This window comes from Astatotilapia calliptera, chromosome 4 (assembly GCF_900246225.1).
Source record: "Astatotilapia calliptera chromosome 4, fAstCal1.2, whole genome shotgun sequence".
NCBI classification, from domain to species: Eukaryota; Metazoa; Chordata; class Actinopteri; order Cichliformes; family Cichlidae; genus Astatotilapia; species Astatotilapia calliptera.
The window spans coordinates 18,338,365-18,364,173 of NC_039305.1; the positions used below are offsets into that span (position 1 = coordinate 18,338,365).

Below are 25,809 nucleotides of genomic sequence, written 5' to 3' on the forward strand. Positions count from 1 at the left end.
TTTAAATAAACTGAGTGTCTCAGCTGATCTGAGGCTTTCTGGGAGTTTGTTCCAGATAAAAGGAGCATAAAAGCTGAATGCAGCTTCTCCGTGTCTGGTACATCACTACACACCTATGTGTAGCTAACATAGGTGTTTAAAGTGTTCATCGAGGATCTTTCAGACTTCACAGGAATCTGTAACATTCTAACTCCTGTTAACCCTTTGAGACCTACCATAGAACCAAGTCCGCCAGAGCTTATATTATATTTTTACATGCTGTAGAGCCATTTTTGGGAGCATTTCAAGATGCTATGCATCAATACAACTGTTATAGCCCATATTTTAATAATGTGTATGCATTAAGTCCATAGTAACTACATTAATTGCAAAAAAGTGCAATAAACTACAAAAAAATTGAAAATCGATTTTGTTTTTTTTACATATATTTCTACTTGGAGAAATTTAAGAAGCTTATCCCTCAAAACTTGAAATACAAAAAAGTTGCAAAAAATAGTTTACAACAACAGGAAATTTATTTTGAATGTCTTCATAGTTTTATTTTTGAGATACACCAATTTTTATATACTGCAGGAAAAACGAAAAACAATCCTATGATGCAAATTTGCAAAGAAAACAGCATGTGCATCAAAATAAATTATTTTAAGCAGTGCAATTTGAGTTCTAAGCATCCCAGAAACTATTCAGAAAAGTATAGAGTCAAACATGACTTATAAAAACACCAGTATAGGCTTTTAAGGCCTACAAGTAAATAACTACATTTTCCGCGAAAATGACGTCACTTCCGGTTTCGGGCAGGAAATGGCAGACGTGCAATCGTTTGTGCTGACTTCTTTTTCAATGTGGGAAGTGTTATGAACAGCTGATCGGATCGGCAAAGCATGTTTCTGGAATATTATGTTTTTGTTCCTGCAAGTGCTTTTTACGCAATTTTTGCAAAGCCATATGTGGAAGGAAACTGTGACCTAGGACAAGCTGATGGCATAAGATGTAAGTACAACTCCTCCGGTTTCATATGCAAAAAAAATTATTGCGCTAGCTTACGTGGTTGCAGATCTACCGGGATTTAAAAATAGTTACGCAAAACGGAGCGTGCCCGCTCCCACTGGCTTTAAAGGGTTAAAGAGGATAATTCCAATACTGAATGTATTCCGGTACATAACAAATATTTCAGTGTCTAAATCTTCCGATTTCTAAGAGGCAACCTCTGGGTTTGAAAAAATAAAGACAACGTTGAAGTGCCAAAGACTGCATCTCCTGTAATGGCCACTTCAGAATGAGTCGTCATAAAATTCTGTCTTAAAATTCCCAACATCAGAGATAAAACTGATGTGTTTACAACCTGGCACCAACGCCTCCACCAATTAGCGTCACAGAGCTAGACCTCCTGATCGTGCTGGTTGTGTCGATTCCTTTTGGAGCATTCTTAGCAGGATTGTTCCAAAAATAATGGCGTGCTGTGCAGTTAATACAGTACTGAAGCATAGCCTCAGTAAAGTATAATACACTGTATAAGTTGAAGAAGAACCCATAGACAGTTTCAAGGCCTAGATGATTTTTGGGCTTAACAACTCAACAGAAGAGACTTCACTGGCAAGTCAAGGTCTTGCTCAGATATGTCTTTAAATAAGAGCAGGACACAGAGAAGTGCTTAACATTAACATATTTCACAGCAGAGATAAGAACCTGGGAAAATTGATGCAGACAGTAAACATTTTATAACAGAGAGAATGCTAAATGAAAGACAGTACTGAGTTATAGAATCTAGTGGAACAGACACTAGATGTGTGATGATGTCAGGACTTTGGTTTTCTATGTAAGGAGATAAAAGGACTACAGTCAAAGATGAAGATATAGCCTTGGCTCAATATATTATATAAGATATGGAATAAATATTGTAAAATAATAAAGCTGTTTGGAGGAAGGACCGCACTGGAATTTTATTTCAGCACTACTAGAATCCACAGGCAAACCACACACAATCCTGTGAATCCCTCACTGCAGCTAAAGCCCGAAGCAACAGTGTACCGTCTAATATCTCCTCCCTCATTTGGGTGTATTTGTCATGATCCTTATACTCATAATCTTCTTCATGCTTTTTCCTCTTCTTCTGAAGTTTTCCCTGTCTTTGTGCTATCTTTTCTATCTTCATCTCCTCTGCAGTTATTCCTAACAAGCGGCACAGACTAAAAGGCGGTGGGGGTGAGTTCATATCATTCACAAAATACTGTTTTCTGCGAGGCTAACGGGGCTAAAAATACTAATGTTTCTCTGCTCCATCTCATTACTCAGTGGGTTTCTAGACGGAGCCATGCGCACGCACACACACACACACACACACACACAAACATATGTCAAAGACCACTCCAGATGAGTGTCAGTGCTCCCTGAAGAATGTAGGGTTTATTAAGTATAACGTGACATTACTTGTGTTTTTTCTAAGTTGGTAAATGAGTCACATCTGATTATGCTGATCTGCTTCAAGGCCACTTATGTGTCTGTTTGTGCGGGTATATATGAGAGTACATCTGCTCCCATTCTAGCCTGAGACATTTTCAAAACACAAAACACTGGGTGGCTGAGAAACATCTGATGAGCGTTAGCCACCACAGCCCGTAGGGGTACATAACACCTGAATAAGTATGTGTTTGTTGCGCCATCCTTATTTTTTCATTAAATTTGTCTCCCTATCTCCCTACCTATCTGTCATTATTTACTCATTTGGTAAGTAACAGAATTTCATTCTACTAAAACAAAGAACATGTACAGTGTCTTGCACTTATAATACACCAATCACCCACAACATTAAAAGCACAAACAGGTGATGTTAATAACAGTAGTAATCTGATTACAAAGCAATGCTCTACTGGAAAACTTCGAAACTGACTTTCATGTGGATGTTACATTTTTAGAGGATATGACCGCTCGGCTAAATATCACTTTGAATCAAACACATCCATATGGCAGCGGCCTCCCCTGATAGGAAAACAAATGTGCTCAGGAATGGCTTGAAGATTCCCTAGATTCTAATCCAATCAAGCATCCACAGGATGCACAAGAATAAATCTAATCCACCGAGGCCTGCACCCAGGATCCCAGTGCCAGACAACACCGGGCACCTCCAGAGGATCCATGTCCATGCTCTGACAGATCAAAGCTGTTATGGTGGCACAAGGGGGGTGGCTACACAATACAAGGCAGGTGGTTTCACTGTTGTAGCTGAAAGGTGTGTGTTTACAAGTCCAGAAGTGAATATTGGAAATGTTCCATGCAGATGTAACCAGATGCTTTCTACTGTATATCAGATAAAGCATCTGGCATTATTAGGCTTCCACAGAAGCCATCCTTACCTTTTGTTTTGGTGAGATTTCTCAACGTTTAATTTGGTTTTTAGAAACCTACGTGACTGTCTCAGCCAGTTGAGGACGTTTCATATCGTCTGTCCTGCTTAATGATGAAATGTATTTATCTGCTCTCTGATGCTTCTTTTTGCTGTCAGTAAATGGAAGTGCACTAGTTCCACATAAAGAGCTATAAAAAAACTTTCCATCCTGTGAGGTGAGGTGAGGTGTTTTCTTTACATGCTGTTCTGTTTGTCTCTCTACATTTTATTCTTTCAACAATTTTGAAAGGATGCCTAAAACATGGTGGAGGTTGTGTCGTTGTTTGGTGCTGCGTTTCAGCCTGTGGTGTTGGGGATCTTGTCAAAATAAATAGAATTATGAACACAGAGAAGATTTTGAGCCACCATGCAATACCATCTGGAAAGCATCTGATTGAATTTTCAGCATGACAATTATCCCAAGCACGCTGCCAATGCAGTAAAAGTATACATTGATAGAAAAGCACGTAGTGGAACTTATCAGTCAGGGATTGGCCTCCCCAGAGCCCGGACCCTGACATTATTAGAGCGGTGTGGGATCATCTTGACAGAGAACAGAGCAAAAGCCAGCAAACATCAAAGAAGAACTTTGAATATCTTTAAAAACCCTAGAGAACTATTCCTGAATTCCCTTAAAGAAATGACAAGAAAGTTTTCTAAGAGCATTCAGACTGTGTTGAAGAAAAAATATGTACATACACAAGACTTCCAAGTTTGTTTGAACTGTATAGACTCTGCCTCATATATTGTTTTTCCATGTCCCATGCTTGCACATCTTATTCAGCATTTTCCTAGAGGTGTCTCCAGATTTTGAATAGCACTGACTGACACAAAAGCCGGAACAGACTACAGAACAACTAGAATGGAAGACACAAAATAAAATATGTCTGTGTGTCTGTATGAGCTGTTATTTGCAAAAGATGGACAAGCAGAAAAGAAAAGATAAAATAAATGAATAAACAGATAGACAAATTGCAATATTGGAAATTTTCCATGCAGATGTAACCAGATGCTTTCTACTGTATATCAGTAGGATTATATATGCATACACGGTTAACATAACAGCAATCAAAAGGTACTGTGATTAGAAAAGTCTTCTTGAAAGTTTAAGGTACAAGTGCTGGAATGACACATGATAACATTAGAAGCTCCAATATCACCTAAGAAGTTCACCCAGGTCAGTAATATTTTCATGTTCAATAAATGTGAACATTTTGATGGACTGGTGTATGCAGCTTTTAGTCGCCCAAAGACCCTTAGCAGGATGCTTGCTTTTTAGGGAGTAAGCTGTCTGGCGACTTTGATATTTAGTTTAGTTGAGAGGATAGAAACAGTGACCTGGTCTGACTTCCCAACTCCTGAAGGTTCCCGAGAGCTCCAGGTTCACATTACTCACAGACTGTCAGATCAAAATAAGAGTGAAAGAAAAAAAAATAAAAACACAGGAACAAACCTACACACACACAAAGAAAAAATAAGTCTGCATACCAAAATCATGAAAAGAGGAAAATGAGAAGTGGAATTTATATGCACTATAATACATCACAAAAAAGGCTAGAAGTGTATCATCAATAGCACATTAAAATAAAAAATGAAAGTCATCAGCTACAGCTTCCTCTCATAGCTTGTGCATGCTAAGCTATAATAAATCAGCTCTAAGTGTGAATATGAGCTTGAGTAGTTTTCTGTCTTCCTGCGTAAGCCTCTCGTTCAGTGACAGCTACACTTCAGTGCCCCCTTTAAACTGAATTGGACATGTGATAAATGAATGGATGGACGGATCACGGGAAAAAACACAACAACAAAAAAAACTCTTCACTTGCTTCTCCACTCAGTGAAAGCCAAACAGGTAAACAAACAGTTTTCAAACTGAGTGATTTTTTTTTCATGGATTAACATGAAAACTCTTTAGCTAATTCGCAGATTATTTGTGAGCCCCTGCAATTATTTCTTAAAAGAGCTCCAATTTATTTATTTTTTGCTGCAGAGGATGCTAAATGTGCTGAAGCATTTTTTTCATATAGACTCATCATTTTGCGTGTGCACTTGTACATCTTCAATCAGCCATGTATAGATCCCCACTGCTGGGTGCACAAGTACATGTGTGCGTGTCTGTGTGACAACAGTGAGAGTGCCCCAGGATGCTAGATGACTCTCCAGGGATGAGAAGTGTCGTCAAAAATAGAGAGCTTTCATGTTCTAGTTCACTGCTTGTGTCTGCATTCACAACAGTTTAAACTGCAATCCTTAATTGCTTGCTCCAGAAATATGGCATGATGCAGTCTCCATTATTAGGACGCTGTAATGGGACCTCTTATTTAGAACTTAATGAGCAATTCCCAGTTAAATCTATCTATCTATCTATCTATCTATCTATCTATCTATCTATCTATCTATCTATCTATCTATCTATCTATCTATCTATCTATCTATCTATCTATCTATCTATCTATCTATCTATCTATCTATCTATCTATCTATCTATCTATCTATCTATCTATCTATCTATCTATCTATCCCCTTTCTTCTGTCAGTGTGTGTGTGTGGGAGAGAGAGAGAGTGACAGATGGTCTCTGGTCATAGTCCCAGTGGAGTATACACTCTACAGATGCTGCAGCCAAGCAAGGTGTCAGCGGTAGTTTGCTTTCTTGCACTGTCATTTCCACAGTATATCATATGTGTTATGTAATAATCTTTGTTCTAAATGACCTTTAATAGTCACTTACACTCAGCTGTGCCTTGCCAAGCAGATGGTTTTAGTAAGAAAATATTAAATTCAAATCAAAAACAGGGTGTCAAGAAAAGCAAACACAAAAACTGTTCCTGTTAATCGGTTTAATAAATGCACAATGTCGTGAAGAGATCCCAGGAGAGTAAATCTTTAGTAACAGTTTACATAATTCAAAGGTTAAAAATTAAATGTTTCTTTTCCAGCACCCTCCAGATCTGGAAGTCTACGAAGCCCAAATTATAGGAGCTTTACGAGTAACTGAAGGGCATTATCCATGGTCTAATAAAACAGTGTCTTCAAAAATCCATCCTCGAGCATACATTTTGTGCAATAACTGCTTACGCCACATCCCATCATTCTCCATGTATAGTGAACACGCAGTTGATCAACTACAGTAATTTCACCAAAACACCTCGCTGGATTCTAGTGCACCAGAGCTTTTAACCCTGAAGAAAGCCCAGGGCTGACATGTCAGTGTCAATCAGTATCATGTTATGCAGGGAACAGAATGTGGGTTTTGATGCATTCATCCTTTTATTTATTTTTTTTGTAACTGTCTTTGCTCATACCTTTGGGAATGCGCCGGGCATACACGCAGACATTTCGACACACACTCACCTCCATCCAGCCCATCCATCCGTGAACACCGAATACGCAGCTTAACTCTGCTGTGCAACAAGAATGCAACACTGAGAATCTCCCGTCTTCGTCTTACCATCAATCTCTGGCAGAACAGAGGCCTCCTTAATAGAATTCATAAAACAAAGAAGGGATTGATTGGTAAATGAGGCGTGTGAGGGGGGCTACCGTAGAAATTAATTATTAGAGCAGCACCGGCCCAGCTTGTGATCAACAAGCTTGGACCTGTGGAGCCTTCTCCGTGAGAGTGTGTGTGTCCTTGTGTCTGTGTGTGTTTCCAATTAAAGGCAGTGAAATTGAGAGACTTGGCCTGTAGGAATCTAATTACCAGAATCCTTGGGGGGAAAGAGGACAGAGTGCCTTCTATGTGTCAGCACATCTTGCAACTCTGTGTGTGCGTGTTTGGAGATGATGTATGCTTTTATTCATTTATGCAGGTGTAAAAATTCATTAAAACATTTCTACATCAATGATTGTGTGTTTATTAGACTTAGTGTGTCTGCATGCTGTAGCTTATGATGCACAAGTCACCCCCCTCCCCTTCTGAGCTGAGTATATACTACCAAACTATATAGTTATGTGTGCTTGTGCGCAGTAGTTCAGCCAGAGATGATGCATCAAGGCAGTGAAAGGAACCACAGCTTCATTACAATCAACAACCACCACAGCTCCATATGTCTGTCAGCACCGGCTCTGGTTCTAAGAATACACAGCGAGCATTAGTGGGAAAGATCAGATCAGGTAGAGCTGGAGAGAGAGCTTGATAGATAGCACGAAGGGAGCCAAAACAAAGCAGAAAGGCAAACAATTCAGCCCTGCGATGTCATATTTTTGTCTTTTGCCATTTCTAAGCCTTGGAGAAAAAAGAACTTTGACTGTACAAAAAAATGTGAGCTGTTTTACAGACTCCTGCTTGCTTAACAACCATCTACCCTTAACATTGTTGTCCTAATATTTAATGAAACCGATTTCTATAGGTTCATTTCTATTAGTAGTCTTGTCTTGTGGATGAACAGAAAATTGAAAGAAAGTTGAATGACGCTACATATGTGTTTGTCAGTGATAATATTTTTCAACCTTCGGAAAATAAGGATACAAGTATCTATTAAATCTTAAAAAATTGTAAAAAAAAGAAGGAGCTACAGTTCTCCTGGTTAAGTTCACATCTTGTCTGCCCTCTGTGAGGTAGGAGAAGTTTTCCCAATAGTGAGAGCAGCCTGAGCTTCAGGATCAAATGGGATACTGTACAAGCTTTACAAGTACTGCCCCTATGTCCTGAAAATGCTTTTTAACCTGACGAGAGCTACAGGTAAAGAACCTCTGATCCATTCCTACTTTCTCTCCAAAGTCTCCTCCAGTAGTTTGGCAGTGGTCATACCTGTTCTCTCTGTAGCACTGGCAGCATATCTTGTCCTGATGCTAGACACTATCGTGCATTAGATATAGAGGCTTGACAAAGTTCCAAGGAAACTGGCAGAGTTGGCTTTGAGGGCAAAGCACAAGCACGAGGGTGTTCAATAATGCCAAACTTCCATCCAGTTTACTGGGGTTTGAAAAAAGTTTTTTAAGCCCAGTGTTTAAAAGCTACAGAAGGATTCTGTATCTATGAAGCGCCTTGAGGTGACTTGTGTTGTGATTTGGTGCTATATAAATAAAATTGAATTGAATTGAATTGAATTCCTCTCACAGAAAAGAAGCAGGTCTGGGTAACCTTAGGAAAAGTTTCAGTTCCCAGGAGATCAGTGGAGCATCACTCTGGCCTGACATTGTGATTTCATGAGTGCCAATGTCAGGTCAGGGTGATGCTGCTGCCATGGCAGCAGAATTGTATTGCTAGTTAAGCCGAACATCCCATGAGGGTTTAGAGAAAAGAAGTATGTTAACCTGTCTGCTGAGCGGAGAGGTGTGTACAACATGGAGGTGGGGTGCTAGGATTCATTACCTCGTCAGCCTCCTAAATTATCTGCCTCACGAGTGTTAAAGGAGCAGAGCACTGAGATGTTGAGAAGGAGCTTGCTGGGGAGGTTAAAAAATGCAACTTTGGGTTTTGGCTGAGGCGGAAGAGTAGTTGGGACAACACCGAACAACACCTAGGAGCAAAATATCAGTGGTGAGTCATTCACAGCTGAAAAGCCAAATGGGCTTCAAAGGAGTGCTTGGTCTGGCCTCCTTTAGATATAGAGTAGTACACTAAGGTACGCATATTTCAAACTGCAGAAACACACAAAAAACAAACCATTTAGTCCTAAAATTGAGTTCTGTGGAATTGGATAGGAAAAATCAACCCCTGGAGGACCTGGTAAAAAAGTAACATCGCTGAATCCAAACACGGTACTGGTTTTGTTTTTGCGACTGCCAATAAAGCTGGCACACTGGCATTTAGTGAAATTCCACCACTGACAGAAGCAAAAGGATGAAAGCAGAGACATACAGGAGAGTCCTGTGTGTACAGAAAACACAAAGGCATCAAACCTCTTTGGTAAGCATTTTAACATTCAGCAGGACAACAAGCCTAAACAAATCTACAGAGGACTCAAAGAGCCTTTCCAATCTAAAGAGATGGAGTTTGACTTCTTAAAGATATGGATTAATTGACTTTAGGCAGTCTTTGATTGAAAGGAAACTCCAGAAGAACATGGAAACAAACCAAAAAAAATGTAAGTCAATGAATAAATTATTAAAGATGTCAGATGCATTTTTTAAACTGTTGATGTAAACTGATTCGAGTTAAAACTTTATTCTCATTGTGCACAGAGCCTAAAGAGCAAGAACTTGATAAGTGGCCAAATATTTATTGTCGTATTTTCCAGCACAGACACATGCAGCAATGATACGTAACACTCATCTCCATAGAAAAATAGGTGAATGAATAAATCACATCTGTTTTCAGACTCACTGGTGCATCTTTTTGAACGTGCAGCTGGCTTCAGCGAAGCAAGTTATAAATAAATACTCAGGTTTACTCTCTCACAACGTGAGAACGCTAACATTGTGCTGTTTGGTTAGCTGTAATGCCAAGAACATAAATACCAAGAACAGCTCAGGCTTATGAAAAAGAAAAATCTTTTTTTTTTTTGTATTTTCTGTTTTTATAAACAAATCAAATTATCCCACATTTGATCAGTCATGAAACGGACATTAATAATTCAAACTCACTGTGGTTAAAATCAGAGGAGTCACAATCAGGAGGATTTATCCGCTGGATATACAAGTGTGCGCAACAACCATAAAAATAACCAAATGTTTAAAAACCGTTGTAGTGGACCAGCCAACGCACAGATGGTGATCCCTGGAGCCAAACTGCAATGACTTTACCAGAAGAAGCTAAATAAAATATGATAGTTTTTTCAGAACTTGTTCCCATTCATTTTCCCAAACTACATATTAATCTATTTAGCGCCTCTGTCTCATCCTAGAGATAAGACAAAGCTAATTATTAGTAGACAAAATCACAAGCTTCATTCTAGTAGTATGATCACAGCGGTTAGTCATGTCCCCCAAATGCTCCATCACACCATTATGATCCTTGACTAATGTACTGTAACATGCCAGTGACATTTAGGAACTGGATTCACAAGATGGATGATATAATTTCTTGGCAAACCGACTATATGTACAATTTGATAAACTATTAATCGCCAGATGCTTCCACTGTGATTGGAAGCTGAGGGCATCAGAAGAATTTTTAAAAAATGGATTCACTACAATACAGCCAGCATTCAAAATAAGCGGCACTGGAAATTTCTGTTGAAAGATGTGGCTCAACAGAGCTAAAGTTCAATTGAATGGTTGTGTGCCTGTGTACTTGTCGTTCTTTGACAAACTGTAGCAGCTGTGATTTAGACGCAGGGGCCCCCACCCACAAACGCACACGCGTGCACATACACACAGAGTGCACGATCAATCAAATCTATCAACAAATAGACAGAGCGAGGGCTGATATTTACAACCCTGCAGCTTGCAATTTTTTGTATATGTTTGTATTTCTCTGTGTGTGTGTGTGTGTGTGTGTGTGTGTGTGTGTGTGTGTGTGTGTGTGTGTGTGTGTGTGTGTGTGTGTGTGTGTGCAGAAAGAGGCCACAGTCTGCAACTTTAATATGAGGAGGATAGAAAGTATCCACATAGGTAATAAAACATGAGCAGTGCATCATTATAGCATTTTTGACAGGCTACTTTTATCAATAAGGGTACAAATCCAATTCAGAAAAAAGTGGGACGCTGTGTAAAAGAAAACGTTGTTAAAGTGAGTGGTGCTAAAAAGAAATGACTGGAGGAACTAATGAGGTTAACTGGCTACAGGCCAATAACATGACTGTGTATAAAAAATGGACATCTTAGATAGGCAGAGGTTCTCAGAAGTAAAGATGGGCAGTTTCACCAATCTGCAAAAAAAGCATGTGGAACAGTTTCAGAATCATTTTCACTCAGTGTGAAAATGTGAAGACCTTTAATATCTCATTATTTACTGTACAAAATATATTAAAAGATTCTGAGGATCTGGCGAAATCTCTGTCTGCAAGGGAGAAGGCCAAAAATCAGCACTGAGTGCCTGTGATCACCAGGCCCGTAGTTGTCACTGCAGTAAAAACAGGAATGATTGTGTCATGGAAATCACTGCCTGGGCTCAGGAACACTCCAGAAATCATTGTCTGTGAACACACTTCATTGTGCTATCCACAAATGCAGGTTAAAGCTCTATTATGCAAAGAAGAAGCCATATGTGAACACTGCTCTCTTCTCTGAGCCAAAGCTTGTTCAAATTGGACTGGGACAAAGCGGGAAATTGTTCTGTGGTGAGAAGAACTGAAATTTGAGATTCCTTTTGGAAATCATGAATGCAGCGTTCTCCGCACTAAAGAGGAGAGGCAATAACTGTTTTTTTTTTATCAGTATTCAATTTTAAACGTATGCATCTCTGACGGTATGAGGGTGCTTTAGCTGATTATGGAATTTCAATCATGTTTGCCTTGCAAGAAGAACACACACTGCCCTTATTACAACAGCATGGCTGTTTTCCATGCTCCATTGTCAATAAACTATGGGTTTATGAGATCTAGCAATCATTGCATTCTCCCATTATTTACATTTCACACAGTTTCCCAACGTTATTAGACGTCGATTTGCATAAATAAGTCTCCCTGAGTTGTTTACGGTGATGAAGGCAAACATGTCCCCTATTGGTTGGCATTGGACACATTTTGAAGCCTGATGTTACAGTTTATGGTCGTCCCCATTCTTTTGTGATTGTAGCCGGGACCTTTCAAAAAAAGACAGTGAATGTCCTTTCATGCTTCAAAGACACGCCTGGCTCCTTTAAAGTGGAAACACAAGCTTACTTAAAACACCAACCAGTCCACATATGGATTAAGGTAATTAAACACAGACATTACACTTGCAAGCGTCATCTGAAGATGTTGTTAGTGTACCTTTTTAAGATGAAAGCATTGCATAAACTTTCGAGTCTTAATGGAACAATCATTTTCAAATGCACATTCTGGATTTTTAAGATCATAATAAATGAGCAAAAAAGAAAAAAAGATGTCTTAGTATTCCTAGAAATGAGTTTATGCTTTTTGAGAGGGTGTCAGTGGGAGTTAGGATCCGGATATTTCAGTTAGCTGATTGGTTTTAGCCGTAAGCTATGGCAGTAGCTGCAGGGTTGAATGCAATAATGGCAGCAGCTAATAATAAAGACAACTGGAGAATTTATAGTGATGATGAGAATGATGATGATCAACATGACATTATTATAGTACTGTTTTTAATCATGATGACAAACTGTAATTGGGTTAGAGGGGAAAAGAGAATGTGTCGCTCAGTGAATTATTGATGCAACGATGAGATAGAGTGGTGGCAAGGCGCGAGGCTGGGTGAGATGATCGCCCAGCCAAGAGCGAGAACGGGGTGAGAGCACAGTAGCATTCAGCTACAAGCATGTTTGCGTTGTGCTTCTCTTCACTTAGATACCTTTCTCATCTGCAAACACACATACACACAGTACACAAAGAGACACAAACCCGCTGGCAACAGCTAGTGTTAATCTCTTTAATTCATAAGTAACTGATGGGGACTGCTAGAGAAAGTGAGATAATGGAGTGAAGTCTGCGTGTCTGTGTGAGTAAAGCTGTCCACACATCTGCAGCATGGCTGATCAAGAAAGATCAAATATGATTCCCCCGTGCTCATTTTACTTCAAAATGTGGGATTAATCAGATATGCTAACACAAAATTCAGGTAATATTTATTCAGAAATCATGAAATTCTTTAATGTCAAACTTTCAAAACATCTAAATAAAACACTGCCACTTTGTGGCAAAGCAGAAAACCCAAATGGAACATTTTGCTTTGGCATGACCATTTTCTCACGAATTTGTTGTTTCCTTTCAGGTCTAAAATATAGCATATGAAAAGAAGAGGCAGAAAATAACAGACAGACATTTTTACTGAGATGCTGTAACAGTCTTCCTGATTGTAGGCTTCCAAACTGCAGTTAAATTCATCTCTGGGTCTCTAAACTGCCCACTTAAAGTGGCTGCTGCTTTAACAGACTAGTCTGGATGACTGAGTGAATCAAGGTGTGTCCTGTTTCAGGCATCACAGTGCAAAAGCGGCATTGTGCAGTAGCTGCCCCACCCTACAGCTCAGTGCACTGCAGCTTAAGAAAATATGTCAAACAGTATGTTAGTAAAATATTTTACAATAAGTGCATTTTGTCAGATTATTTGAATTGGATAAGAATAAAGTCAATAAAGTCAAACTGCTCTGTAACATGTCTAATCAGCCAGTCAGATTGGTGTAACAGATTGGTTCAAATTGAGCATCAGAATGGGGAAAAAAGGTGGTTTGAGTGACTTTGAATGTGGCACGATTGTTGGTGCTAGTCTAGTATTTCAGACACTGGTAATCTTTTGCAGTTTTCCCACACAACCATCTCAAAACCAAAGAATAATCAGCAGTTCTCTGGATAAAGATGTCAAAGAAGAAACTGCTTCCAAGCAAGGTGAGCAGAAGAGCATCTGTGAATACACAACACATCCGAAACCACAATCAACAAATCTGTAGCAACTGTGTGATTTACTTTTTACAACCTAAAGTCCAATTATTAGAAATGTATGAGCATTTTGTAATGCTATCTGTAGCTGTACTTACATTTCTAGAAATAACACCAAACCAACAGCTTATTATTTGCTATCTCGCTAAATGTGGATGAGCCACGGTGTGAGTACTATTGTTGTGTCGACCAAGCTCCCAAGTCATTTACCGCCATGTAAAAATTACCATAATGTGAGACAATTGTTCCTGTCGATCACATTATATGAAGGATCTCGTTTCAGGTAACAGGTGAGTCATTTCAGAAGTCTTTTCTCAGATAACGTTTGAGTGGAAAAAAAGATATAATTTGCCTGATGATAACAATTTTCCCCGAAGCTAAATTATTGAAGCCTACAACAGTATTACTCTACGCATACCTCACAAATGCTAAATGAGCCATTAATCATGCAAGCAACCATGCAAAACATCATAAGACATTAACGCTACGGAACTGCCACTCAGGCTCTGAAAAGGTCACAAATCGTCATGGCGGGGGCGCTGTTTGTTCACATCACTGAACAGTGAGCAGAGTGGAGCCGAATGGCGGGATGTGGTGTCCGTCAAAATGACTTAGTGACGGTAGAGTGGGCCTGAGACAGCCTTCCTTAGTGGTGTCAGACCTGACAGGTGACAAAACTGCTGAGGAAGAGACATGCCAAGGGACCGCATGTGTACAACAGAGACAACAAGAAGCAATAGGTCTGTGTGGGAGCGTCAATGTGTGTAAGAGAGAATATGCTGATAAAGTAGGCAAAAATAGTTTGACGTGAAAAGTTCTGCTGACAACAAAGGTGTTCTTAGGTGGTGATGAGCATTTAAAATGTACAAAACATGTATGCTGTAGCAATAACAAAGCATTAAATAATCAAAGGATTTTATCTTTATTAATTTCATTACATTCTGGCACTACTTTGATGGGAATGTTAAGCACCATTAAGGTCAGACTGCATTTTTAAGGTTCCAGTGCCAAGAAGCAAATAAGTAGAAACTGGAGTAAGTGTGAAATTTTGTGTCAGGGTAGTGGAGCTGATCATTAATGGTGAGAGCAGGTGGGAGGTTGGATGTTTCTGGGGCAACTGAACACACTGAGGTGCCTTCTGAGAGTATTGTGGTCCAAATTCAACAAAACACCTGTGAAGTGATAGAATATTCCCTCTAAAGCACATTCCTTTCTTCTAAAAGCAAAATTTTAAGGAGACACACTTAAAAGAGTAAGGCTTGTGCTGTGTGAAGTACTTTAACAGGAAGAAACATGACAGCAAGGGAAATTCTTGACATGTTATTGTGCGCATGCTGAGACTGATTTTAACCACAATAACCAGTCTAAATGAGTGAGTGTTACCCTGAATATAAAAAGCCCGTTCTTTACATGAGTTGTTTTGGGGAAATAGACTTATTTGCCTTCTTGTTCTTCAAGAAAAAAGGAGAAATACCACAGTCACATGTGTGCAGTAAATTTAAAGTAGCAGCAAGTTAGCTTAGCTCGGGATGAAGACTGAAAATGGCTTGCCTTGCTCTGTCGATTTAATGCTTAAAGCTTATTAATTAACACGGCATATTGAATTTGCTTAATCCATATAACACTGAAGTGTATAAACGGTTGTGGAGGTTGTAGTTTTGAGGAGGGGTGTGGGGGAGGATGTGGTGTGTTAGTTGTTCCCTTGCCTGGTTATGTGGGATTATCACATCCTACTAATAACCAATAGTACATTTAGAGTTATGAAAACGATGACGCCAAGGTCAAACAAGAGAAATGATTCAACTAAGAGACACAGCTTGTTTCTGAGATTACTAATTAATAAAGAAAAATAAATGATAATTTGCAAAAGTGAATAAATGGAAAATTTGTTTTTTTTCCCAGAATAATGTGCAAACGTATGCTGGATGATGAGATAACTGTTTGGGGATTTAAATATGTTGGAGCAGTAATATAAGCAACTGTCTAGTGTTTAAACAAAAACAAAACAAGTCCAGGCGATGTGCTGCAAGCACATTAGCTCTTTTTTTACGGACATATATTAAATGGCAAAATTCAATGTGATCAAAAAATAAGGAAAAAACATCCCTTAAAATGTTTTTTGAAAATCCCTTGCTGTTAAACAGTACATCGTTATAGTTTTTTTTTTTATTTAGTGCACCTAACAAGAGAAATGGAAAGGCACAATCATGTCATAACGCCTGCCACGACAAACATATAATTTCAAAACACATAAACACCCAGTTACCATAAATCCTCACCTTCCCGTGCTGCGCGACATACAATCATGTATAATTGAGATGTTATGTGATGGGGCGACTGCTGCTTGTCACAAGAGATTAGCTGCAGACTAGCGTGCGTATATGTGAGCGCGTATCCACTGTTGCACCTGAGCACAATGAGCAAAAGCACCTGGATTATAATGTAAGGACACACTACGTGCAGGCAGTTATACAAATGAAAGTCTGTCTATAAGCAAACAAGTGCAAACACAGATGCTCACACTGTGTTTCCTCTTCTGGTTTCAGATTTAAAATCACACACGAAAAAGTATGTTGGGTTAAAATGATCAGTTAAAAGTATTATATTTCTTAACCCTTTCAACCCTGGTTGCGTCGATATCGAGACCAGACTTTACTATGCATTTTAAAAAGACGTGTTCAGTAGAGAAGCTGCCAAAACTGAGTTTAGAACCAGTGTAGATCATCATCATTAACATTTGTGTTAAAAGCTGTCAATTACCCTGTTCTTGGAGTTTTGAGGGAGGAAAAAAAGGGGAGTAAAAATGGGAATTTCAGATGTCACCTTGACTTGACAAAAAGGTGGAAAAGATCCACCCAAACATCAAGTTCAGTAAAGAAGACCAGAACCTTATGGCTACCTTCAAGGTAGATAATAAAAAGCCAAAGTTAAAGTAGGTTAGCTATAGTTCAGATAATACCCAGAACACCATACATATATTAACAAGTTCCTCCTGCAAACACTGAACCACTAAAGACTTCCTTTTATAGATTAATATGTTTTTTTCCTGGGGGCACTGAGCAGATGCTGCACATATGTAAGCAATTACAAGCATTTACACACATATACTCATCATATAGTAAACTAACACAACAATCAAAAAGCTCTAAGAACAGGTCCTTCTCATCACCGGTGATGAAATGGACATTTAATCTCACACTTAGGGCCATATTCTCATTCATTCTTTTCAGCTGCTGTTTATAGATATTTCAGTGGAAGTCATGTTGTGTCCAATTACACAAGTGCCTGTGCGATTGAAGCTGGATCTCCTCCAGTGTGTCAAAATGTTGATCCTTCAAGTTCATTTTCATTTTTGGGAAGTGGACAAAGTTTTAGGGCAAATCTAAGAAGCGGGCCAGCAGTAAGTGAAGACTGTGTTGGTATGGCTACAAAACCACACTGAAAAACATCACAGTATAGATGATTTCGTCTGAATGTTTTCTGTCAGACACGTCAGAAAATTACAAAAGAACCCGTTGAAAGTCTCAGAGTGGCAGAAATGCAACCTTCATGCTTTCATGCTGTGCACTCTTCAAATGAAACGAGCTTACCCACGACTGGAGACCTAGCTCTAATTGGCAGTGATGCGCCTTCACATAAATGCCTAGTGAAGTTCATGTTTGCGCCACGCTCAATTCAGTTCAGTTACATTTTATTCATACACCATCAAATCACAACAGCAGTCAGCTCAAGGCAGTTTATATTGTAAGGTAAAGATCCTACAATAATATTTTCTGATACTTTCTGAGGCTTCGATGATGTCAGGTAAGATTTCATATAGGTTACATTCTTCTGATATTGAAAATATAAAAAAGATGGATCGAATTTCTACTGCAAGGTAGCTAATACCTTTGCAAACCTTTACCTATTAGCACCGTGTGCTAATAGCATCTTTTGGCTCTTGATCAGCACGCTCAGCATTAGCAAACCACAAATCTGCATTCTGTTATCATTTATTGTCCAGCTTTACCATTTTATAGCCAACGATTCTTTTTTTTTTTTGCATTTTCCATTTTGATTACTTCCAGTGTTTGCATTTGGATCCTTGTCTGTAACTGCTGCTCTTTGCAAATGTATTTTGAGGCATACACTGTATACAGTATCATAATTTCAAAACTGTGCACCATGCCTCATTAAATAGTGTCATAGTTTTAAACGACTTAAGAAATGATGCCTCATTATTCATTTGAAAACCCCGACACCCATTGTTTTACTCAATTTATCGTTATAAATTGCCATTTATGGGCAGATAAGGACATGACAAATTGTGATTTAGTGCCAGCAGTGAAAGAAAAACTCCCTCTTTGCAAAGTGTTTTCGCTATTTTGTTGACCGGTCTTCATCTTTGATCTCTCGTGTTTACGGTTCTTTGCATGAAATCTGGCTGCAAATACACAAACACGCGCCTCTGGTTACAATCTCGTTCGGTACGACACAATAGCAGAGCCTGTGGGTGAGCGTGCATGAGTCAACAGCCTTGCCTGCCGGTGGCATTCACAGTGACTCACATTTCCAGGAAGAGAGAGACACACACAGAGAAAGAGATAGGTGGGCCTGAAGTCAAGCCCATCTGATTTATAATACTCATTACTCAAGTAAACTGCTTAAAGGTCTCTAAATATTATTTTAAAGTAATACTGGCACTTTTTTTTCAAGCTCAGATTCAGCTAAATTCTCAGAAAAGAAATGAGCCAAATAAAGAACTTTTTAAATGATAAAAGACCTTTAAATGGTTTGTCCAGAAAATCTCAGAACTTCTCTTCTGTCATTTTTTTTTGTGTTTTTTTGTCGTGTGTCTTGTCTGTGTCTTATCCTCTCTGCAGGTGTTCATCCCTCCATCCATTGCATATCTTCTTTGTTCTCAATCATTGAATATCGACACTCACAGCTACCAACCCTCTTCGCTGCTCACCCGCCATCTCCCCCTCCCTCCCCCACTCTTCCTCTCACTTGTTCTGGCCTTCACGGGAGGCTCTCAGGGCACAGTATGTGGCTGCCCTCACCGCACAGTTGTCGAGCATAAACCGATCGTTTCACCTAACCTAATAATACCAGCACTCACTGCAGACACACTTGTATCTAGCTCGCTGTCTTTCACTCCATATTCCCTCTAACCCTTTGTCATTTTCATCCTCTCAATCTCTCCTTCGCTTTCCTGCATCTCTTGATATTTCCCTTGATCTTTACACCTCCTGTTCCATCTCTCCCTTTTCTTAAAGTCCTTTATTCTTTCACTTTTTTAGTCTTTCATTTACTTTTTTTCCGTTCACATCACTCTTTCAGATGTACATGCATTTGTTTTTTGCTCATCATTCCGCCTCATTTTCTATACACACACCTATTCTCTCAATTTGAGCTACCCCCTGTTACTTTCAGGCTATCGTGAGCTGCTGCTACAAAAGAACGATAAACGCACCCTCTCTCCCTCCTATGGTGAACCACAATGTTGACTCTCATGCAGGCCAGGCCTGACGTCCATTTGCGCGAGTGTGTGTATATATGTGTCTATGTGTGTCTGTGAGTGTGTGCATGCACTTTTACGTATAAATGCATGTTTATGGACATCTAAAAAAAATAGACATGCGAAGAAGTTACTGTCTTTGACTGCTAAATGTCCACCACCCTACAACATCAGGCAAGAAAGATTTACAGAGGTGAACCAGCGAACAGACTTCCTCACAGTCATGTCAGTTGAGCTACATCATCATATGTAGCTCAGTGTGTGTAAAGTGGTACTTCCAGAATATGACATATGGCAGGTAATTAGTTCACCAATACTAGGAAATGTGGATTTCTATGAGATTTGATCAGTCATAGGAGATTAAAACTGAACCCCAACAAATATATTACTGAAATGATACCTCTTAAGCCCCAAGCCTACCTGATCTCCTGCTTTTTGCCCCCATATCAGGGGGCGTTGGGGCTTAAGAGGTTAACTGATATATGGAGTACTGTGCAAAAGTCTTAAAACATATATGGAACACCATATATAAGGCAAAAACAAAGTTTGAATATTTCAAATGAGCTTGAAAACTCACAATTTAGTATGACTAGCTTTGTTCTTCAACAGAGCCTGAAGTCTCTTTGGGAAGCTTTCTCTCAATTCTTTAAGTCGTCTTATTTGGGTGTTGGCTGCCTTTTGTTCTGTTTTCTGTCAAGATGATCATACACTGCTTGAAAAATGTTGAGATCTGGGCTCTGGAGAGCCTAATCCATAACTTATATAGTGTTCCACTGTGTGTTTTTCTATCCAGGTATCGTTTTACTGTACTGGCAAATTGTTCGGGATCATTGTCATGCAGATAAATGAAGCTGCTGCCAGTTGGATACTTGGCATATATTATTGCATGGTGGTTTAAAATCTAATGTTTTTTTTTTTTCTGTGTACATCATTCAATCAATTCTGACAAGATCTCCAACACTACAGCACCAAGTCATGATAGCGCCTCCACCGTGTTTAACAGATGCTCGCTGTTGTAGTTCTCTCCTAAGTCAAGGGTTCATCCCTTGACTTAGGTGCCTTTTTTATGATTGAATGATCCATAGGTTACTGTTAAGTGGCTTAACAAGCAAAAGAAAAATAAACATCCCCCTGAAAATGGTCAGGTAAAGGTATCTTGAAAGCCCTTCAGAAAGCTTTGAGAATTATCGATCAAGGTTGCTTTATAAACTACAAGAAAGTATCGCTGCTCTAAAGCTCTATATAGAAATGAGTGGCACTCAAGACTGTGTGCACACTACTCTATCCATATTGTATTTTTGTTTGATATTAACCATTATACTATTCCCAGAACATAATGAAGAGAAATGTGCAGATGGAGTAATTTAGAAATTGTGTTAGTAGAAAACTACATCAAGAGAATGATAATAAACAAGGACCCCAGAATTGTCATTTTTTTCAATATAACTATAAGATAAATAGAACTGCACAACAACAGCAAATAATTTAGCGAACACTTGATCATCACAGCATAACACAAACACAGATAAACTTCAGATTTATCATTCTATCCAGTTAGGCAGCATAAACCATTGTGAATCCAGTTCACCTGCTTTGGTTCAAGTGAAAGTTAAGACAGGCGCACTATAAAGGCAACAACAAGACAACCCTCAAAGCAGGGGATGGCATTAAAGGGTGTGGCCATAGACCCGTGCTCTCTCCTTATAAATCATAACGATTTTTTTCCCCCAGTTTTCCTTTTTGCTAGTGTCCTTGTCACTACTTGCAGCTTGCACAGGTAGTCTAGCTCCTCCAGAGTGGCACATCCATATGGGCCATTAACAAGAAGGTTTGCTGTCTCTCCAAGCACAGCGTAGAGCAGATAACAGCACATATGAGGACAGCAGGACAGGATTGTAGAAGGGCATCAACCGCAGCAGGACTGGTATCTGCTTTTTATGCAAGAAACAGGAGGAACACTGCACGATATATTAAAAATATCTAATATACAGTGTACAGCTAATATTTCAAAGCTTGATTTTTGCTTCCTTAAAGTTTTTATTGACACAAGCCAAAATCACTTTAACTGTTAGGCTCTAATTAAAACTTGCCATGTTGAAATCGTGAGCAATTTTGTGCTTTGACTGTACGTTTTGTTTGTTTCTTTACAGCACTGAAGATTTCCATCCATCTCAGACACAAGACACAGCCAGGCTCCTCTGAAACAGCCTGAGGTTAGACACCACTGTAAACGCTAACATCAATAGAAGGTGAGTGGAAGTACAGTCAAGATATGAATGAACAAGATTTGCTGGTGGTCTGTTCCTCAAATCTAAGTTCATGTAAAAAAATTGCACATTGCCTTGTGTTTGGCAGCTTCATGGCATTTCATTGCTGTAAGGCCTCAAGAGCAATCTGAGCATTAGCAGCAAAATCTGCCAGTAGCAGCATGGACCACTACACTACACAACACGCCTAGTCCTCTTTAAAAGGGAGCAGTAGAAGGCTACGTCTATGTATGTAATTCATGTATTTGTTTTTGCATCATAGACTTTTACATTACATGGTGGAGAGTGGAAGACTGACCACTGTTTAAACACACTGCAAAGGTTTATGGCAAAAAAAATTTCCACCAAACAAAAAGAAGGTGAGATAGGTTCAAAAGGCCAATCATCCCAGTCAGGCTGCAGCCTCTGTGATCAGATTGGTTTTCATTAGAGTCTGTCCATTATGCCTGGAGACATAATACACAAGGCCCTAAGCAACTTTATACCATGCAGGGTAAAAAAATCAAAAGCACGAGTCCACAATTTTGTCAAGAAGGATCCTTAAAATAGAGAAAATTGCATTTTGACTTTTATATACAGTAAAAGTGTAGGCACAATGTACTTTTGTTTAAATGCAAATGAAAAGAAAGCAGAAAATCTAGTTGCAGTGATGATTATCTACACCTAGTCATTCCCAATTCACTCTTTTCCCCTCTTTTTAGAGAAGAGGAGAGGGTCTTATTTCGAGTCACGTTGTTTCTATAAATATTTCACACTGCAGAAATCCCAAATAATTACAAAAAAATTAAAAAAGAATATATTTATATAAAATAGCACATCACTTGTCGGATTTATGGGGCTACAGGTCTAAAGAAGATTCAACACCTTTGCCTCATCTGAGCGCTTGGCTTCACCTTGTTTTAACAACGTGTAACATCACAGCTCGTGACTGTGCCCACAGCAACATGCGAGAAACACCTGAAGTGGAAACAGGCCAAACTTACCTTGACTGACATTAAAAAAGGTGTGTCCAGGGTTTACTGAACAAAACAGCAGAGGTTTCGTCTTCTTTCATCCACCTGGCCGGTGAACACCATGGAGAATCAGTATCCACCTGCCATTTATGGAATCGCAGCATACGGAGGCATTTCGGCGAGAAAAGGCGAGAACGTCGCTGCGGTGCTGCGATGCAAAGCCCGGTTTCCCGACGGAAAAAAAATGGTTTGCGCGTCGAAGCCTTGGCGACTCTGTGTGGTGCGCGTCGGTCACCGCCGGGCTCACATTTCCAGAAAGCCGAGAGCAAAATCAAGTAAGAATTTAAACGTTGCTCTCCCACATCAGCCAACTTTTATTTCGAGGTAACTAAAAGATCGTTTCCAGCATGTGAACGTCCAGCATGATCAATATTTCGTTTTCCAGTTTAAGCTGTATGCGCAAAGGAATTTGGGAACACTTTTTTTGACATGGTCACGTTGACTGAGCACACTGGAAAAAAATCCTGCGAAGCCGAAGAGAGAAAACGTCAGACCCAGTGTTGGTTAATAGCGTGCACATCCTCTCCCTTTTCATAGTTCCCACAAAATATTATCATGAAGAAAAAACGCACATCTTCACAGATGATTCCGCAAATTTCAGGGAGCAACTTGTTATTTTAGGACCTCGTATCCAAAAGGCGTGCCTTTTTTTCTTTTTGTGTTTCTCCCCCTAAGAACCAACTGCAACAGTTAACTCCCTGCAGGGCAGACCACAAACATTTCTATTACAGCATCGTCTTCACTTCAACGTGCGTCCAGACCTCCCTCCCGGTGGAATAGGCGATGGAGGGGCGCATCTGTCAATCCCGGATTTCCGTGCAGCCAAAATATCTCACAAAGGTTCACCCAAGGATCGCCAAACGTCTTAAAATCTTACCTAGTTTGGACGGCAATGTGCTCAGAGAAGGAAAAAGTAAAGCTTTTTCAAAGAATCCCACGCTCCACGGGCAGATTAATTCGTCTCTGGCGCGTCAAAACCTTTCTCGTGGGTGAGTTCTCAGCAAGAGAGAGAGAGAGAGCGCAGGAGAGAGAGAGAGACATCGGAGAGAGAGGGAGAGACAGAGAGAGAGAGAGAGAGAGAGAGAGACGTAGGGCATGATCTATAAGGTACACACTCCCTTTTTTAAGTCCTCACATGGAAAGTGCTTGTTATTGTTACGGCTTGTCCACAAACCGCTCAATCGACTGAGACTAACCACATGTAATTAACCAGACACGCTATGATGTGCGTGTGTGTGTGTGCGTGTGTGTGGGCGGGGGGGGGGGGGGGGGTATGGCGTACCTCATAACCAGTTCACACCATCTCCGTGAGCTGAGACACCGGAGTAATGTAGCAGTAAGTAGCAGCGCGCACACGAGCGCACACGCCAGTCCGACGCGATTATCAGGTTGAGCGTTTCGTGTCTTCATGAGATCGGACAAGCAAACGCACCATCGCAGCGTGAACGCGAAAGACTCACCCGTGAGCAACTTTGGAGATACCACGAGGGGACAGACAACGGGGTGCACCGTGGATCGCGTGGGCAAGCGGGTTGCGACTGGGCATTTGATGAGGCATGCTGTATGTTGTGTTAGCTCCGTGCACAGGCAGAGAGTAGAGTTAACTTTTGGTCCCAGAAGAGATGAAAGAGAAGAGAGACGAGAAGTCGCCTGGAGTGTGCTTAATGCAGATGAAAAATCAGCTGGGAAGAAAATATCATTTTTGAAGTTAGGGAAGGGCATGACTAGAGACACGCGCTCACACGCTCATTCACACACATGCCCACAGACACTCTGTTTAGTAGCTGTTATTCTCTAGTGCCTTCATTTATATTCTTTCAGCACCATGGACAGCTAACAAGCCAGGGCTGTCCAATGTGCTGAAAACTTTTCACTTGGAAGGACTCACATTAATATAGGAGGAGGTCAAAATAGAGTCAAAAGGAGAGCACTCCTTTTGACTCTATTTGACCTCCTCCACTGAGGGGTCGGAGCACTCGGTCAACCTTCTCATGAGCTCTGAAGATACTTCCTTGCACTGGGTTTATTTCTTGGCTTTTACCTCCTTTAACCTCTCTATCTAATCATATTCAAGTCGACAACTCTCCAGTTATTACAGCTTTGTCCAAAATAGAGTGGTTTTCATTAAAAATTCACAGCAGCGGTCGAAACTTTGCTTCTACTTTACATTATCCATCAATACAGCAGTCGGTGCAAAGGGCGCTTTTTCCTTTGAGCAGGCAGCAGAGCAATAATAATGGAGGGTTTACTAAATCTGAGCATAACGTATGTGGTCTAAAGGGTAAAAATGCATTTTACTGTTTGTTAGTCATTAATAATAATGCTGACCTGTGCAGTATGAAGAATAAGGTTGCAGAGAATTCAGATCAATTAAACATGACTACATCCCTTCACGTGCCAGGTCAGTCACACGGACAGCTAGCTGAACCACATGCGTTAGTTTTAGATCCTCTCTACATGTATTGACCACAAAATATTTATTATTGCACTTTAATACCTTATGAAGAAAAAAAAAAAGCCAGAAGCATGAAAATTGCATGTTTTGCCATTGTGAGCTTATTACTAATTCAAGGCACCATGGGCAAAAATACCCCCACTTGGCAGCTTGAGGTAAAGTGCGTTATTCATAAGTTGTGAATAATTGAGGTTTAGGGAGCACAGGGGAACTTAGTGGGGATATTTGCTGACTGTGTGCATTGTCTGAGGTGGCACTTACGAGGAAATACAATTCTTGGGGTGGGCGATTAGTACTGTAGGTAGAACGAAGAGCACGATATTGGGTATAATGTGTGCTTTTAATAATAAAATGCAATCTCCAAGCCTCCTCCTACTTTGAAAAGTAGTAAAAGAAGATTTATCAACAGTGGTGTTGCTACTGCTGGGTCTTTTTTTCCCTTTTCTTTCTCTCTTTTTTTAAAAATTATGTATTTATTTATTTTTAGACAAGCTACTTTGATACTTATCAGTTACTGAAGAGGGTGGGAATATCTGAAAACAACAGGACTCGCATTGCATCACATCAGAACACATCATGTCGCCAGTGTCACACCACATCTGATCACATCTGGTCTCTTCATGTCACACTGCATGACATCAGCGCAAAGCAGTGCAATCAAGCAGTGACATCATGATTCCTCTGGTGTATTTTTTTAATTTTTAATTTATTCAGCACTGTTGTAGTGCAGGATTTGCACTCAAACTATCAGCCTCGCATGATTGTAATATT

General features: G+C 39.8%; 1 protein-coding gene across 4 annotated transcripts in view; it reads right to left on the minus strand.

Moving 5' to 3' along the window:
* cacna1ia (calcium voltage-gated channel subunit alpha1 Ia) overlaps positions 1-23,624 on the minus strand; it is a 203,092-nt gene extending 179,468 nt beyond the window's left edge. For all 4 annotated transcript variants that reach the window (XM_026165258.1, XM_026165257.1, XM_026165256.1 and 1 more), the window contains exon 1: positions 22,554-23,624. The gene's annotated coding sequence lies outside the window, so the exon portion shown is untranslated. The remainder of the gene's footprint in view (positions 1-22,553) is intronic.
* Between the last annotated feature and the right edge of the window lie 2,185 nt (positions 23,625-25,809).